This window comes from Triticum aestivum, chromosome 2A (assembly GCF_018294505.1).
Source record: "Triticum aestivum cultivar Chinese Spring chromosome 2A, IWGSC CS RefSeq v2.1, whole genome shotgun sequence".
Taxonomy (NCBI): Eukaryota; Viridiplantae; Streptophyta; class Magnoliopsida; order Poales; family Poaceae; genus Triticum; species Triticum aestivum.
Window position 1 is genome coordinate 501,774,778 of NC_057797.1, and position 14,022 is coordinate 501,788,799.

The following is a 14,022-nucleotide window of genomic DNA, read 5'->3' on the forward strand; positions in this document are numbered from 1 at the left end:
CCAGCTGCTGCCCGTGCTTCGCATTGGCACATCCATTTCGGTGGGTACTGGGTCCTCGATCCTGTTCTGGTTTGATAGGTGGCTTGGCGACACCCCCCTGGCCGCGCGTTTTCCAGTGCTCTTCGACATCGCTGTTGACCCTCGAGTATCTGTCGAGGCGGCCCTTATTGACTTAGGGCGCCTCGCTTTCCGCCGCCCCTTTGGCCCCCCTGAGGTTGCAGCTTGGTATGTCCTCCTCCAGGACACCGCCCTTCTCCCTATGGACGTCACCGACACCCCAGACGCCATCTCTTGGCGCCTGGAACCCTCCGGCTGCTTCTCCACCAAATCCCTCTACGCGGCTATCGCCCCATCGACGGCCCCCGAGCCCTTCAGTTTGATCTGGGACATCCGCCTACCCCTGAAGATCAGGATCTTCCTGTGGCAATGAATCCGCGGCCGCCTCCCGTCCGGCATAGAGGTCCTTAAGCATCATGGACCTGGAGATGGGATGTGCCCCATGTGCGGCACGGTAGAGGATGCCAACCACATCTTCTTCTCATGCTACACGGCATAGTTCCTTTGGTCCTGTTTCCGCGAAACGGTTGGGGGCCAGTGGTGCAACACCAACTTCCCTGATCTGCTTGCGGAAATTCAGGCCTCCCCCTCGCTACAGGCATATTAGATGGCTTTGCATTGGGGTCCTTGCCTGGACGCTATGGACCGTACACAATAAGCTTGTCATACAGAAGGTGCCTCTTCGGCGTGCTACTGACTCCATTTTTAAAATGTGTGGTTATTTGCAGCTCTGGCGGCAGCTTAGCCGCCTCCGGGACCGGGACGTCATCAGCACCCTCCTCGCTGACCTTCGATCGATGGCCTTCCGCTTGGCGCCTCCGCTCCCTCAGCCACCCCCGGAGCCCGACTAGATGTTGTGTCGCACCCGACGCGTGCGCTCTTTTGTGTTTTTTCAGGGCTTGTTGAGCTGTGCCCTCAGCATTAACCCTTTGACTACTTGTCTGTCTGGACCTTGTGTGTGTGTGTGTGTGTGTGTGTGTCTGAACCTTGTTGGATGTTGGCTTGGGCATTTGCTTTATAATATAAAGCGGGGCGAAAGCCTTTTTCGGTAGTGAACTCCATGTTACTGGAAGACTACCTAGGAAGACATGGTCGGAATGAAGATAGGGCGTACGCGTGAGCTAAGGCTTGTAGTGGGCGCGGTTGCTCAAGGTCAAGATAGGGAAGGGAACACGGTGACTCGGGTTGGGGCGACGGCGCACTGGAGTAAGGTATGGCCAGGTTGCTAGAAAATGAATAGGCGAGGTCGAGAAGAGAGAAGCAAAAGGAGAGGGCCGAGAGGGGAAGGTGCTAATGCGCTTCAGGAGGATGAATTCGGCGAAACTGGCCTAGCTAACCAGAGGCCACAGAATTTTCTATAGAAAAATTAGTGATAGGACGGCCAGAAAAATCCCACACGAACGATCTGACAGCCAAAATTGACAGGGGCATGAGAGGCCTTAGAAATGGTTTAGTTGTACTGTCCCCAATTTTCATAAGAGTTTTTTATTAGAGCAACTTGCAGCTCCCTTAAAAAACTTACTCCCCTAATTTTTTATAAAAGTTTTCTACATAGTGCCCATAAAATTTAGGTGAAGTTGGTCGAGAGCTACTTTTGTCAGTTCCCATCAACTTCTTTCCCTAAACCATTTTTTTATTATATTTTCAATTAAACAAAAATGATAATGCCCTAGTACCTGTCAGTCAGTGACACGCGTGACGGCCGCCGGTGAGTGGAGGCGCGGGGTGGCTCGGTGGCCGTGACGTGAGGCGGCATTGTGGCGGCACGTGCACGGGACGGCCGCCTGCGAGGAGCGGTGTGAGCAGCGATGACGTTCCACACGGCTGGCCACTCCCCTTGGCTGGCGTGGTGGAGCCGTGTGGATGCCCTGTGCATCACCTTCTGACTAGAATTATGGTCATTTTGGGGGAACGTGAGGCTTTTTTGTCATAACTTCATGTAAATGATGGTTGTTTTAAAGATAGAAGAGTCGTTGGAGATGCTCTAGCATAGTGCCTCTCATAATATATGAATGTTGATGCAGTTGTGTTTTCTAAGGATGGTGTAGGAGCCTTGACAGCTATCTTGAGAGATTGTAGAAGTACATTCCTAGCTGCCTGATGCAAGTATATTCAATTTGCTGCAAATGTGGTGACCATCGAAGCAATGGCGATGAGGGACGACTCAATTTTGCTAATGCTATGGGTATTAATCGAGTGAAAGCTGAGTCAGACTCGCATAATGTGATTAACTTCTATAATGGTCAATCTCAATGGTGGGATGCAGCATCGGCTATCTTTGTGGAGTGGTAGAGTAGCTTCTTTAACTGAGCAGGTCTTTTTTAAACATTGTTTTCGTTCTGCGAATTAAATGCGAATCAAATAGCGCATGTCCTAGCTAAATTTAGTTATAGTAATAAGACTTTTATTAGTTGGATTGACGGGCCTCTGGCATGTTTGATGCTTGTGAGCGATGTAATTTTGTCTACAGCTTAATAAAGCTAGCCATGGTGAGTAGGGCATATTGGAGACCGAGCTCCATGAAACCCTTTATTTTGAATATTCAAATTCAAAAAATTTAGTTTCAAAAAGTTATGAAAAAAATCCACATGTATGCAAGGATGTAATGTGTATGTGTGAAAATTTTAGGATTGAATTGCGAGCTGCAAAAAAAATCATGGACTTTGAGGATGAAACAACACATATGCTAAAAAAACCCAAATCTGTCTTTTTTAGCTCACATTTTAGTGTATTTCGACTTGAAAATTTGCACACATTTTGTATCTAGGTATATGTGTATTTATTTTCAAAACTTTTTGAAACTAAAAAATTTGAAATTTGAAGTTTCAAATAAAGGCCTGGCATTTTTGTAGCCATGATGGCCTTTTCTAAATAAAAAAATGCTTCCAAAAGGGACACGCGTCCCTACCCGTCGTTCCTGCTCGCGAGCGCAACGGCTCGGTCCACGGCACGCGATGCGGCCGACCTTCGAATCCGCTTGATCTCCTCCTCACCACAGGGACGTTCGCTGCGCTACAAGTACGGGGCGCCGTGGCCGCGGCCGCGGGTGTCCCCTCTTCTCCTCTCCGCCCTGTCTTCCCTTGTTCTTCTTCCCCGACATTTGCTTCGCGAGGTATGCTTCTTTTCTTTTTTGGAATCATTATCGGTATTATCTTTGGCGCGCGCACGATTTTGAGGGGAGGTTTTTTATATCCGTACCATAGCAGATGCGGCAAACCAAATTATTTTTTGTTCTTTTTCTAGGTGCAGCAGGTGAGGCAGCGAGCAAAGCAGTATTGGCAAAGAGTGGGCCAGCGGACTGGTAAAGAGCGATCCATTCCAATCCACTGGATGCAGGCTATCTTCAAGCATCGCTGGTCTATACAGGATGAGTGTCTTAAGGATGCTAAGATCCATCATCCATGAGCCATGAAATGAACCAACTAATTTACCCAACTCAACCGGTAAATCCACTTACATTTTCCTGTGCCGTTGTTGTTATCCACAATAGTTGAACCTTTGCGGCGTATGGCGAAAAGTAAATCCACTTACATTTCATTTACATGTCCACTTATACTTTCGTCTATCCTTGAATCTAGACCGGGACGCTTAATGATCATTTCCATCTTGGCCTCACCACTGGACTGTTAACTGTCACGATTGTTTTTGTCCTTGAAATCTATGTTGCACCGATACAACGACACCGATACGGCGATACGAGTACGGTGATACGGGATACGGCAATCTGTAGAAACAGCAATATGCGATACGGCAAGTATATATATAAATAATTATAAAATGACATGTAATAAAAGCCAACATAATAAAATGTGTGAGATGAGATCAAAATGTTGCCATGGAACTCCCTATAATGTCATGTTGTACTTCTATCTCCTTCCCTAGCAATAGACAGCAGCAACAACATCAGCAAGTAATAATTTTATCCCACAAACATCAACAAGCAGCAACACAGCAAGCACACCCCACATGGAAGCCAGCAAGCAGCCAAACATACATCAGATCCAAATTAGTATAGTACTACTACTACCTAATGAGAGAGTCTGCTACTACGGTCTATGGAAGCCAGCAAGCAGCCAAGCATGCATCAAGATCAAGCACACATCAGTACATCACTAGGGGCTCGGGATAATTGCTGTTTACCTTGTGAGTTGCGACGGCGGTGGAGAAGAGCAGAAGATTCAAGCGGAGAGGCGATTCCAGCCGGTGGGGGCGAGTTGAGGCGGCAGCGAGGCAATTCCAGGCGGCGCCGGTGAGCCACTCCAGGCGGCAAGTGACTCCAGTCTGCGGCTGCGGCCGGCGGGGAGGCTTGTCCAGCGGCGGCGGCTCCCTCGTGCAAGCTCCTGTCGTGCGAACAAAACAAAAGAGAGGGAGCCCAGATGCTAGGGTTAGCCATGGGCCTTCCAGTGGGCTGCCGTGTCGCTCCCGTATCGTAGACGATGCACAGGACGTATCGATGTTTTTTCTTTTCTTTTTAAATCGGAAAATAGGATACTTCGCCGATACCTGTATCCCAGCCATATCGTGCGTATCGCCGTATCGGGAACGTTCAGTACGCCGATACTCCAATTTCTGGCGTATCGGTGCTTCGTAGCTTGAAATTGCGAGTTTGTGCAATCATAATCTCAAACCCTGTATTTGAGTTTCATGCACCCAAAAACCTTAATCTGTTGACGAAACCCGAGCAATCCATCTGTCTATGCTTCGCTAGTGGTTGGATCAACCCATTCCTTGTAGCATGGGATTACTCCTCATATTAAAATGCCATTATACCACCTTGTGCTGGTGTTTAGCGCTTACAACGAATAGTGATATTTAGGGGTGAAAATGGCTAGGACCAATCATTTCTGAATCCAGTGGTATAGGATATGTTCAGAGGCTTTTTACACGTGCACACTATCGGCCCCTATTCCAAATCCGGTGTATGGGATATGGCATGGGATATAGTATTGCTAATATCTGGCAGAATAAGACTATCCAGTTTTCTAGCTTGATTATCAGGCCCCTCCAAAATGGTAGTATCCGATTTTTTGTAGAATTTTAACTGTGCGCTTGTAATCTCTAGATGGTACCTTTATTTATGAGATGGTGCGGCTGCCTGCCGGTGTTTTATTTGTGAATGTTTACTTTTCCCTTGGTTCCATAATGTAGTACATGTAGACTTTTTTCAAAAGTTAAACCTTGACCAAGTTTATATAGAAAAATATGTATATCTACAATACCAAACATAAAAAAAGACGAAAATATGCCTCATGATATATCTAATGATATGTATTTGGTATTCTACTAGATGTAGATTTTTTTTCTCTATAAACTTGGTCGAAGTTTGACTTCTCAAAAAATCTATATGCACTACATTATGAAATGGAGGAAGTACCGTCTAGTGTTTACTACTCCCTCCATTAGTTCAAATTGAACGATTTGAACTACCAAAACGTCATATCCTACCTCCGTCCCAAAATTCTTGTCTTAGATTTATCTAGATACGGATGTATCTAACACTAAAACGTGAATAGATACATCCGTATGTAGACAAATCTAAGACAAGAATTTGGGACGGAGAGAGTACATGTTCTCTGTCTAATACTTTTTACTTGCTCAGTTTGTACATTTTTTCCCTGTAACGTGTTAATTGTTATAGTGCTTTGTAGTTCTGTTTACTGTGTGCTCATGCTGTTTTGTTGGAAATATATTGCTGTTTATATGTGTGCATTGTCTGCCTTCTATAGGAGAAATACCTCCAAAAGCTTAGGAGGTGCTCAAAAATAGCAATCGAGCACAGATGTCACTAGAAGTTGAGAAACCACTGTGCAACGAGATGACCAAACGGCTTGAGCGCCAAGACTCACTTATTGGTGATGCAGAGAAGGTCTCTAATATCAAAGGCCATGGCTCCGAGGTCTGCTTCACACACAACTTGGTTATGATGCAGCAACCATGTTCCTCCAGGTTATAGTTTGACAGTAATGTGCCTTTTGGCTGACACAGGGAAACTGGACACAAGTACTGCATCTTGCATTTCAGAGCATCGGCATCATTTATGGGGATGTTGGGACATCGCCGCTCTATTGTTACTCGAGCACCTTCCCTAACGGCGTCAAAGACAAGGATGATATCTTGGGTGTCCTCTCGCTCATCCTATACACCCTCATCCTTTTACCGATGATCAAGTATGTCTTCATCGTGCTCTATGCAGATGACAACGGAGATGGTAAGCTGATATTTTTGGAATATTGACATGTCAAGCTGGAGTACTTACTATGTCTTCTCTGCACATTGCTATTACAGGTGGCACATTTGCGCTCTACTCACTTATATCGCGGTATTCAAAGATAAGGCTGATCCCAAACCAGCAGGCAGAGGATTCAATGGTGTCGAATTACAACATAGAATCACCAAGCTTATCGCTGAAGAGGGCACAATGGTTGAAGGAGAAGCTTGAGTCCAGCAAGGCAGCCAAGATTGGCCTCTTCACCATCACAATCCTTGGCACATCCATGGTGATGGGTGATGGGACCTTGACACCAGCGATTTCTGGTAGCAAAAGTAACAGAGTCATCCGTAGGTCATATTGTGATTGCTTTTCGGAATACTAATGCATTCCTTTTCACGTGCTTCTGCAGTGCTCTCTGCAGTGAGCGGGATCAAAGAGAAAGTGCCAAGTTTAACTGAAAGTGTGTGAAAACATAGTTTCTATCATCACTAATTAGTCAGTACCCAGATTTGATCACATCTAAAGTGTATGTTGCATTTCTTGTACAGCACAGATAGTCTGGATCTCGGTGCCTATTCTGTTCATGCTCTTTTCAGTCCAGCGTTTTGGGACAGATAAGGTCGGGTACTCCTTTGCTCCGATCATCTCGGTGTGGTTCGTTCTTATTGCTGGCATTTGAATATATAACATCATAGTGTATGAGATCACTATTCTCCGAGCCTTCAATCCTATGCACATACTATATTACTTCGGAAGAAATGGGAAGGAAGCATGGATTTCACTAGGAGGTGCTATCTTGTGTGTTACAGGTAAACCTTTTGATGAAAAATGCATTTTAAAAGAGAACCTGTAGCCTGCAATCTGAATGCACTGCCTTATGGTACAGGTACAGAGGGTATGTATGCGGACCTAGGGCATTTCAATATCACGGCCATTCAGGTAATTGCCGCATTGCTTCTTGCTTCAACATGTTTTTTACTCTAGATCTGTTTTCAACGGTATTGGCAATTTTCGTCGCACAGGTCTCAGAACATAGATATCTTACAACGGTTTCTGTACTTACCTAGATAAGCTTTAGTGGTGTCTTGTTCCCTTCGGTGGCACTATGTTACATGGGGCAAGCAGCATATCTGAGGAAATTCCCAGAGAATGTTGCAGACACCTTCTACAGATCTCTCCCAGGTATAAACAACTTACACTACAGTTTTGCTCCTTATAAGGGATTTAGTTTGTGATTCTCAAAAGAAACGATTGCCTCTCTGTAACAACAATGCAGCACCAATGTTCTGGCCAACCTTCACCGTTGCCATTCTTTCGGCTATAATTGCAAGCCAAGCTATGCTCTCTGGCGCATTCGCTATCCTGTCCAAGGCCCTATCTCTTGGTTGCTTCCCGAGGGTTCGGGTTATCCATACCTCCAAGCATCACCAGGGGCAGGTGTACATTCCTGAAGTGAATTTTCTGATGGGACTGGCTAGTGTTATAATCACGATCACCTTCAGAACTACCACCGAAATCGGGAATGCTTATGGTAAGTTTACGAGGCTTTTAGTAGAACATTAGGCACGTTTACTGATTTGATTATGTTGATGCACAGGGATCTGTGTCGTGACCGTCTTCTCAATCACCACCCATTTGATGACTATCGTGATGTTGCTCGTGTGGAAGAAAAACATCATCTTCATCTTGTTGTTTTACGTTGTGTTTAGTTCCATAGAGTGGATCTACCTGTCTTCAATACTGTCAAAGTTCATCCAGGGCGGGTACCTGCCATTCTGCTTCGCGCTTGTCCTGATGGCCCTAATGGTAACATGGCACTATGTGCATGTCATGAAGTACTGGTACGAGCTTGACCACATCGTCCCCATTGATGAGGTGACGGCACTGCTTGAGAAGCATAATGTGCAGCGGATCCCTGGGGTGGGCATCTTGTACTCGGAGCTGGTGCAAGGTATTCCCCCGGTGTTCCTGCGGTTGGTGGAGAAAATTCCATCTGTGCACTCTATCTTTTTGTTCATGTCGATCAAGCACCTACCCATCCCTCATGTGGCACCTGCGGAGCGGTTCGTCTTCCGGCAGGTTGGTCCAAGGGAGCATCGGATGTTCCGGTGTGTCGCACGGTATGGTTACAGTGATGGGGTAGAGGATTCAGGACAGTTCGCCAGGTTCCTAGCGGAGAGGTTGAAGATGTTCATCGAAGATGAGAATGCATTTGCAGTGGAGAAACCGGAAAAAGAGGATACTGACTCTCCAAGCGGGGTTTCGGAAGGTCAGACGAAGCCTAGGAAGTCCGCACGATCTGTACACAGCGAGGAGGTGATAGAGCCGCCAATGAGCAACCATGTAGGGAGGATTAGTTCCTATTCTCTTCAGAAGATTGAGGAGGAGAAGCAGCTGATTGACGCAGAGATGAAGCGAGGGGTGGTTTATCTGATGGGGTCAGCCAATGTGATAGCAGGACCTGAATCACCCACCTTGAAGGTGGTCGTGGTAGACTATGTGTATTCATTCTTGAGAAGGAACTTGGCAGAGGGTCACAAAGTGTTGTCCATTCCTAAAGATCAGCTGCTCAAAGTTGGGATCACATATGAGATATAGAGATGTTAACAAAAGCATGAGGTGATCAAACTAGTCTAACCTTTTCTGTAGCATTATGTTGATCTTAAAGGGTACAGTGTCGTTGCTCATTTGACCAAATAGCATTGGGGCTTAGAGTTTTGGCAGGTAGAGTATGTTAGTTTTGAACTCAAGGAAGTGTTGTCAGAATATGGGTCATATATTAAGTAGAATGGAAATAGGATTTCGACTAGTGTGTTTATTCATGTTCTTCAAGTTGTCCATGAGCACGCGAAGTCATAATTTCATGTTATCAAGGTGAGCAAAAGAAAAATTGTCCTACTATATGGATTTTAATGATGCAGAGATGATCATTTCCAGAGGATTATTCAAAACTAAAATCCTAGTCCAATCATGTAAACGGATTGTTTTTTTAGCATCATATTGGCATTAAAATTCAAAGTTATTGGTAAAATTACTGCTTGAATCAAAGCTAGCCCTAAAATGGGATAATAATACTCCTGTCTCTAAGTTGATGCCCTGCAAGGGAAATGTCCTCAGGGCATCTCCAAAGCTGAGCTGCAAATTTGCTCCACATCCATCAGCATATAGGGGCCAATCCGCATACATGGGGCCAAACGGCCATCCAACGCTGCCTGCATATATTTTGACAACTATTTGAATTAATCGGATGAAATTTGTGCAAGCACGGCGGATTTCATATAAACTAAATTACATTTTTATATAAACCGGATTAAAACCTACTCTAAACCTAATCTAAATGATCGTCGGCACCCGCCCCCCATGTTCGGCCATGAGCCCCGGGAAGTGAAGATGTCAGCCTCCGTGTCGCCGCCAAGCGGCTAATCGCCCGTCGATGTTCAGCCCACTAAGCTTGGCTTTAATGGGAGGGGAAGAGAGGTGGCCTTCCTGGGACCCGAGCGACGGCAACCTACCATGCACTACTCTTCCTCGCTGCCAGCGGCGTCCCCGAACGTGTCGGCTTGATGATTGTGGAGGCGGGATGGAGCCAGCAATGTCCTCCTCCTCGCCGCTCTTGCCCCACACCTTGTTTGATGCCTCGTCGAACTCCTTGTAGGCGGCCTTGAGTTTCGCCTGATATTGGTGGTAGCGCCAATGGTCGCTGCAGATCTCACGGGCGGAGCGGTATGAGTCGAGCAGTGTCGCCTGCTCCGCCACGTCTATGTCCGGCGTGATCGCCCTGCCGGCGGCTAGCTGCTCCTCCGCCTACTGGTGCTCCTCGATGAGCTAGAGGTTGTAGGCCGCATTGGCTTGCGCCGCCCGGAACTGCTCCTCCCGCACCATGTCCATGTAATGGACACGGACTTCACTGATTTGTCATGCTGCAATGCACCGGCGAGGGTGCCACCGGCGAGGAGGGTGGCGTAGGCTTGTCCTCCATGGTGACATTGTCGGGCTCCGGTGGCCAGCCTGCAGCAATGGCAGCCATCTCCTTCTTCTGCTCCGGCGACAGTCCGTCCCAGAGAGCTTTGGAGCGCGAGGACGCCATGGTGGGGGTGGTGCGGGGAGGAGAAAGGGACCAGAGGAGGATGACTATGGCTGGCCGGGGTTGAAGTTTATATAGTGGGCGAATGGCAATAGTGGGCGGCAGACGGATGAACAGATGGCACCGGAGTATGTTCCTCGATAACTGCATGTCATTAATGTGGGCGGAAGACGGTCGGCCGGCCGTGGTGTCGTTTGAACGCGAAGCAGTCGCGTGCACTGGGAAGCGGCGCTCTCTCAGCCGGCACGCCGCTTCAATGCCAGTGTCAGTGAGAAGTCGCGCCCGCCTCTGGGCAGGCATGAATGCGACATAGAAGCTCTGAAGATCCGCTCACCGTTTCAGGCGGGAAGTGTGCGCGAGCGAGTGAGGGGGTTTGGGTGGGCCAGGGCGGTCAGACGCGGGCGTGGCAACGATCCGTACGCCCGCAAAGCCCCTCCCCCAACCACTTTTTTTCAGAAACCTTCTAGATTCTGCTAAAGGTGGCACGTTCATGAGGATAACGCTTGAAGAAGCCACCAAGCTTCTTGATAATATGACCGCTAATTATTCCCAATGGCACACCGAGCGCGCGTCAAGTGGTGCAAATATCGACACGAAGGAAGGTAATATACATACGATTCCAATTTCCCTTAAAGAATGGTATGTAACATTTTCATAGAAATATGATTAAATCTCCTTACGAAACTATCATGAGAGCTACATATGATTTATCCATAAAAGATGATAAAACTTGATAGATTGCATTATGCCTAGCTAGAGGACATTAAACAATAGCGCTTGTTGAAAGGTAATCCAATATATATCCTTTGCTCTTATTTTTATTGAGTGTGTCAACATGATTATTACTACTGTAGTAATGGTGTATGTATCTTTTACTTTATTTTTGAGCCAAGTTAGACCTTTAGGATGTTGCAAATGCTTGTGTATTAGGTTCTGTGCAAAAATAGTAACTTTTGCGCCAAGTATTTAAATTTTGATTTTTTTACTGGAACGTGATAAAATCCTGAAATGTTTACAAAATACTGAATTACAAATTTTTTGTGACTTCCTAATTTTGTAGAATTTTTGGATTTGTAGAAGTATGATAATTAATCATATATTTACGTACTATTTTTTTTGACAGATTCTGTTTTATTTTCTTTGGTTGCTTGCTTTAAAGTTTCCATCAAATATATTGGGAGATATAAATTATGGAAATGGTAGAATACAGTAGGCATTATTTGAGAATAATTATGAATCTTGTCTTGACAGTACACGAGTGAATGATTTATTTTTATGAATCTTGCTTTGAACCATCTGAGGTTGATGTATGAGGATATTGAACAATCGGTCGCTGACCCAAAATCATCTCCATCGTAGCAGCAAAGACCACTAATAAAAGCTAAATACTAGGGTGGTTCAATCAAATGGCAAATTCCTACAGAGCAGGAGCAAACACATGAAGGAAAAATTCAGAAAAATACATAAGGCGCAAAAGGCACTCTCTAGTGGCTTAGGAAGCCATGTGGCCCTAAGATGCTAGATGGACTTGCTTTTTCTGGTCTAAAGCTGATGAATTTGGCCTTACCTCACGCTAGTGTCTGCTTCAAGGGGGTTGAACCGGGGAGGCCTTGGGATGAATTCAAGATCCATGTGCCACATTAATCTAGGGCAAATTTTGATGGTGTGTCTACATCGGCATTCCACAACGACGAATCTACTCTATTCTAGTTGGGGTATGGAATGCCCATCTAAGCAATATTTGCATGGCCGCCAGTCCAAGATTGATATTGGATGCTTGATGACCGGCTTCAATGACAATGGATTCAACTATGTTGTCAAGGACCAAATACCATCTCCTACTCGACGACATGGTGAAACGGGTATGGAGTGAAATTTTAAACTCTTGGAATAGGCAGGAATGGACGCTTCATCAGAATATAGAGATCAAATTTGGTGCCTTGATGTTGGTGGCCTTCTTTTCACGCCCCTGTCAACCAACGGCGTGACCTAGTTATAATGATAAATCTATCATTTGCACGTAGTGCCATAGGAATATGTGGTGTTCAACAACAAGCCTCCAGGTGCAAACACCATCTGTAATATGATTCATTCTGAAGGGAAACACTGGATAAGAGGAAGGATATGTATGTTAGCCCAAACTTTCCCTAACAAATACATTGCTAATCAAAATTGACTAACTATTTTCTTGCCCATGAGTTGGTCAACATTGATAAAAAAACATAAACAAAAATGACCATTCAGCCATTGGCATGCCAAAAAATAGCAAGCAACCAAAGATAGATCAATTTCGAGCATAATTGGTTTGGTGCCAAAAATTGGCAATGTCAATGTTTGGCACTGTATCAAATATTGGCTACTAATTGATTGGTTAACAGGTTATCTTGCCTATCTCACATAAAGTTATCAATATTTGACAAGTATTGGTATTGCTAATATTTGGCAATGCCAACATTTGGCTACCCAAATATTGGTGGCAAACCAATCATGCTAGGTCACAAAGTTGGTAGGACAAGTTTTGGCTAAACGCACCCCAAACATGTTTAGAGGCCGAGCGGTTGCATGGATGAACACCAGCTAACTAAACTTGTAATAATCGAATTGCTAGGCTAGCGAGGGTGTTATAGCTGATGTGCGGCCTTCTTCTTTTTATGTATAATACATCAACCATGAGGTGTTCAAGAAAAAAACTATTAAAGACCAGAGTATTGTTGTTTATTGTTCAACGAATTAGGGTGTCTCCAATGTGTGAAATATATAGGTCTTAAGCAATGAAATAACCTTAAGACCCTGTTACAAATATTGCAGAGGAAGGTCTTAAGCTAAACTTCAAAAATCAGGTAATAGCACTAAGACCAAGCCATAAGGAATAGAAAAATAATTTTCTTCTCTCTCTCCATCCCCTAGAAAAGAAAGAGTGTGAACATGAGTAAGTAACATGCACATGAGTCTGTCTAAAGACCCAAAACCAATCTTACACACCGTCTGGATGGGGTGCTGGTCCTTCACGAAGTCCTCCATGAGGTCCGTTCCAAACACCTCAAGGCAGTCTTCCTAAAGATAGATTTCCATAAGGCCTATGACACTGTTAGCTGGCCCTTCCTTCGCGAAGTTCTCCTGCGAAAAGGCTTTGATGACCGTTGGGTGACACGGGTTATGCAAATGGTCTCGTGTGGGCACACCACTGTCAACATCAATGGGGAGATCGGTCCCTACTTCCCCACTTTCTGTGGGGTGAGGCAGGGCGACCCATTCTCCCTATTCCTGTTTAATATGGTGGTCGATGCTCTTGCGGCCATTCTGGATAAGGCCAAGGCCGCGGGCCATATTAGGGGTATCACCCCCTAATACCTCTCCGTCGTATCTACTTTTCCAAACACTTTTACCCTTGTTTTGGACTATCTTGTATGATTTGAATGGAACTAACCCGGACTGACGCTATTTTCAGCAAATTACCATGATGTTGTTTTATGTGCAGAAAACAAATATTCTCGGAATGACCTGAAACTCCACGGGAGGTCTTAGAAAAAACAATAAAAAATCACCGCCAAATATGAAAACCAGGGGGCCCACACCCTTTCCACGAGGGTGGGGGGCGCCCCCCCCCCTAGGGCACGCCCCCCTACCTCGTGGGCCCCCTGTTGACCCTCCAATGCCAACTCCAACTCTA

The 14,022-nt window shown here is 45.6% G+C and overlaps 1 long non-coding RNA gene and 1 pseudogene across 1 annotated transcript; one reads left to right on the forward strand and one right to left on the reverse strand.

Moving 5' to 3' along the window:
* The first annotated feature begins 3,075 nt into the window (after positions 1 to 3,075).
* Positions 3,076 to 9,137, forward strand: LOC123189108 (potassium transporter 19-like; annotated as a pseudogene).
* On the reverse strand, positions 3,467 to 4,815 carry LOC123189109 (uncharacterized). The gene is made up of 2 exons (XR_006495589.1): positions 4,198 to 4,815; positions 3,467 to 3,781 (listed from the first exon to the last, which is right to left on the reverse strand). It is a non-coding gene; the product is annotated as an uncharacterized lncRNA (long non-coding RNA).
* Positions 9,138 to 14,022: the final 4,885 nt, after the last annotated feature.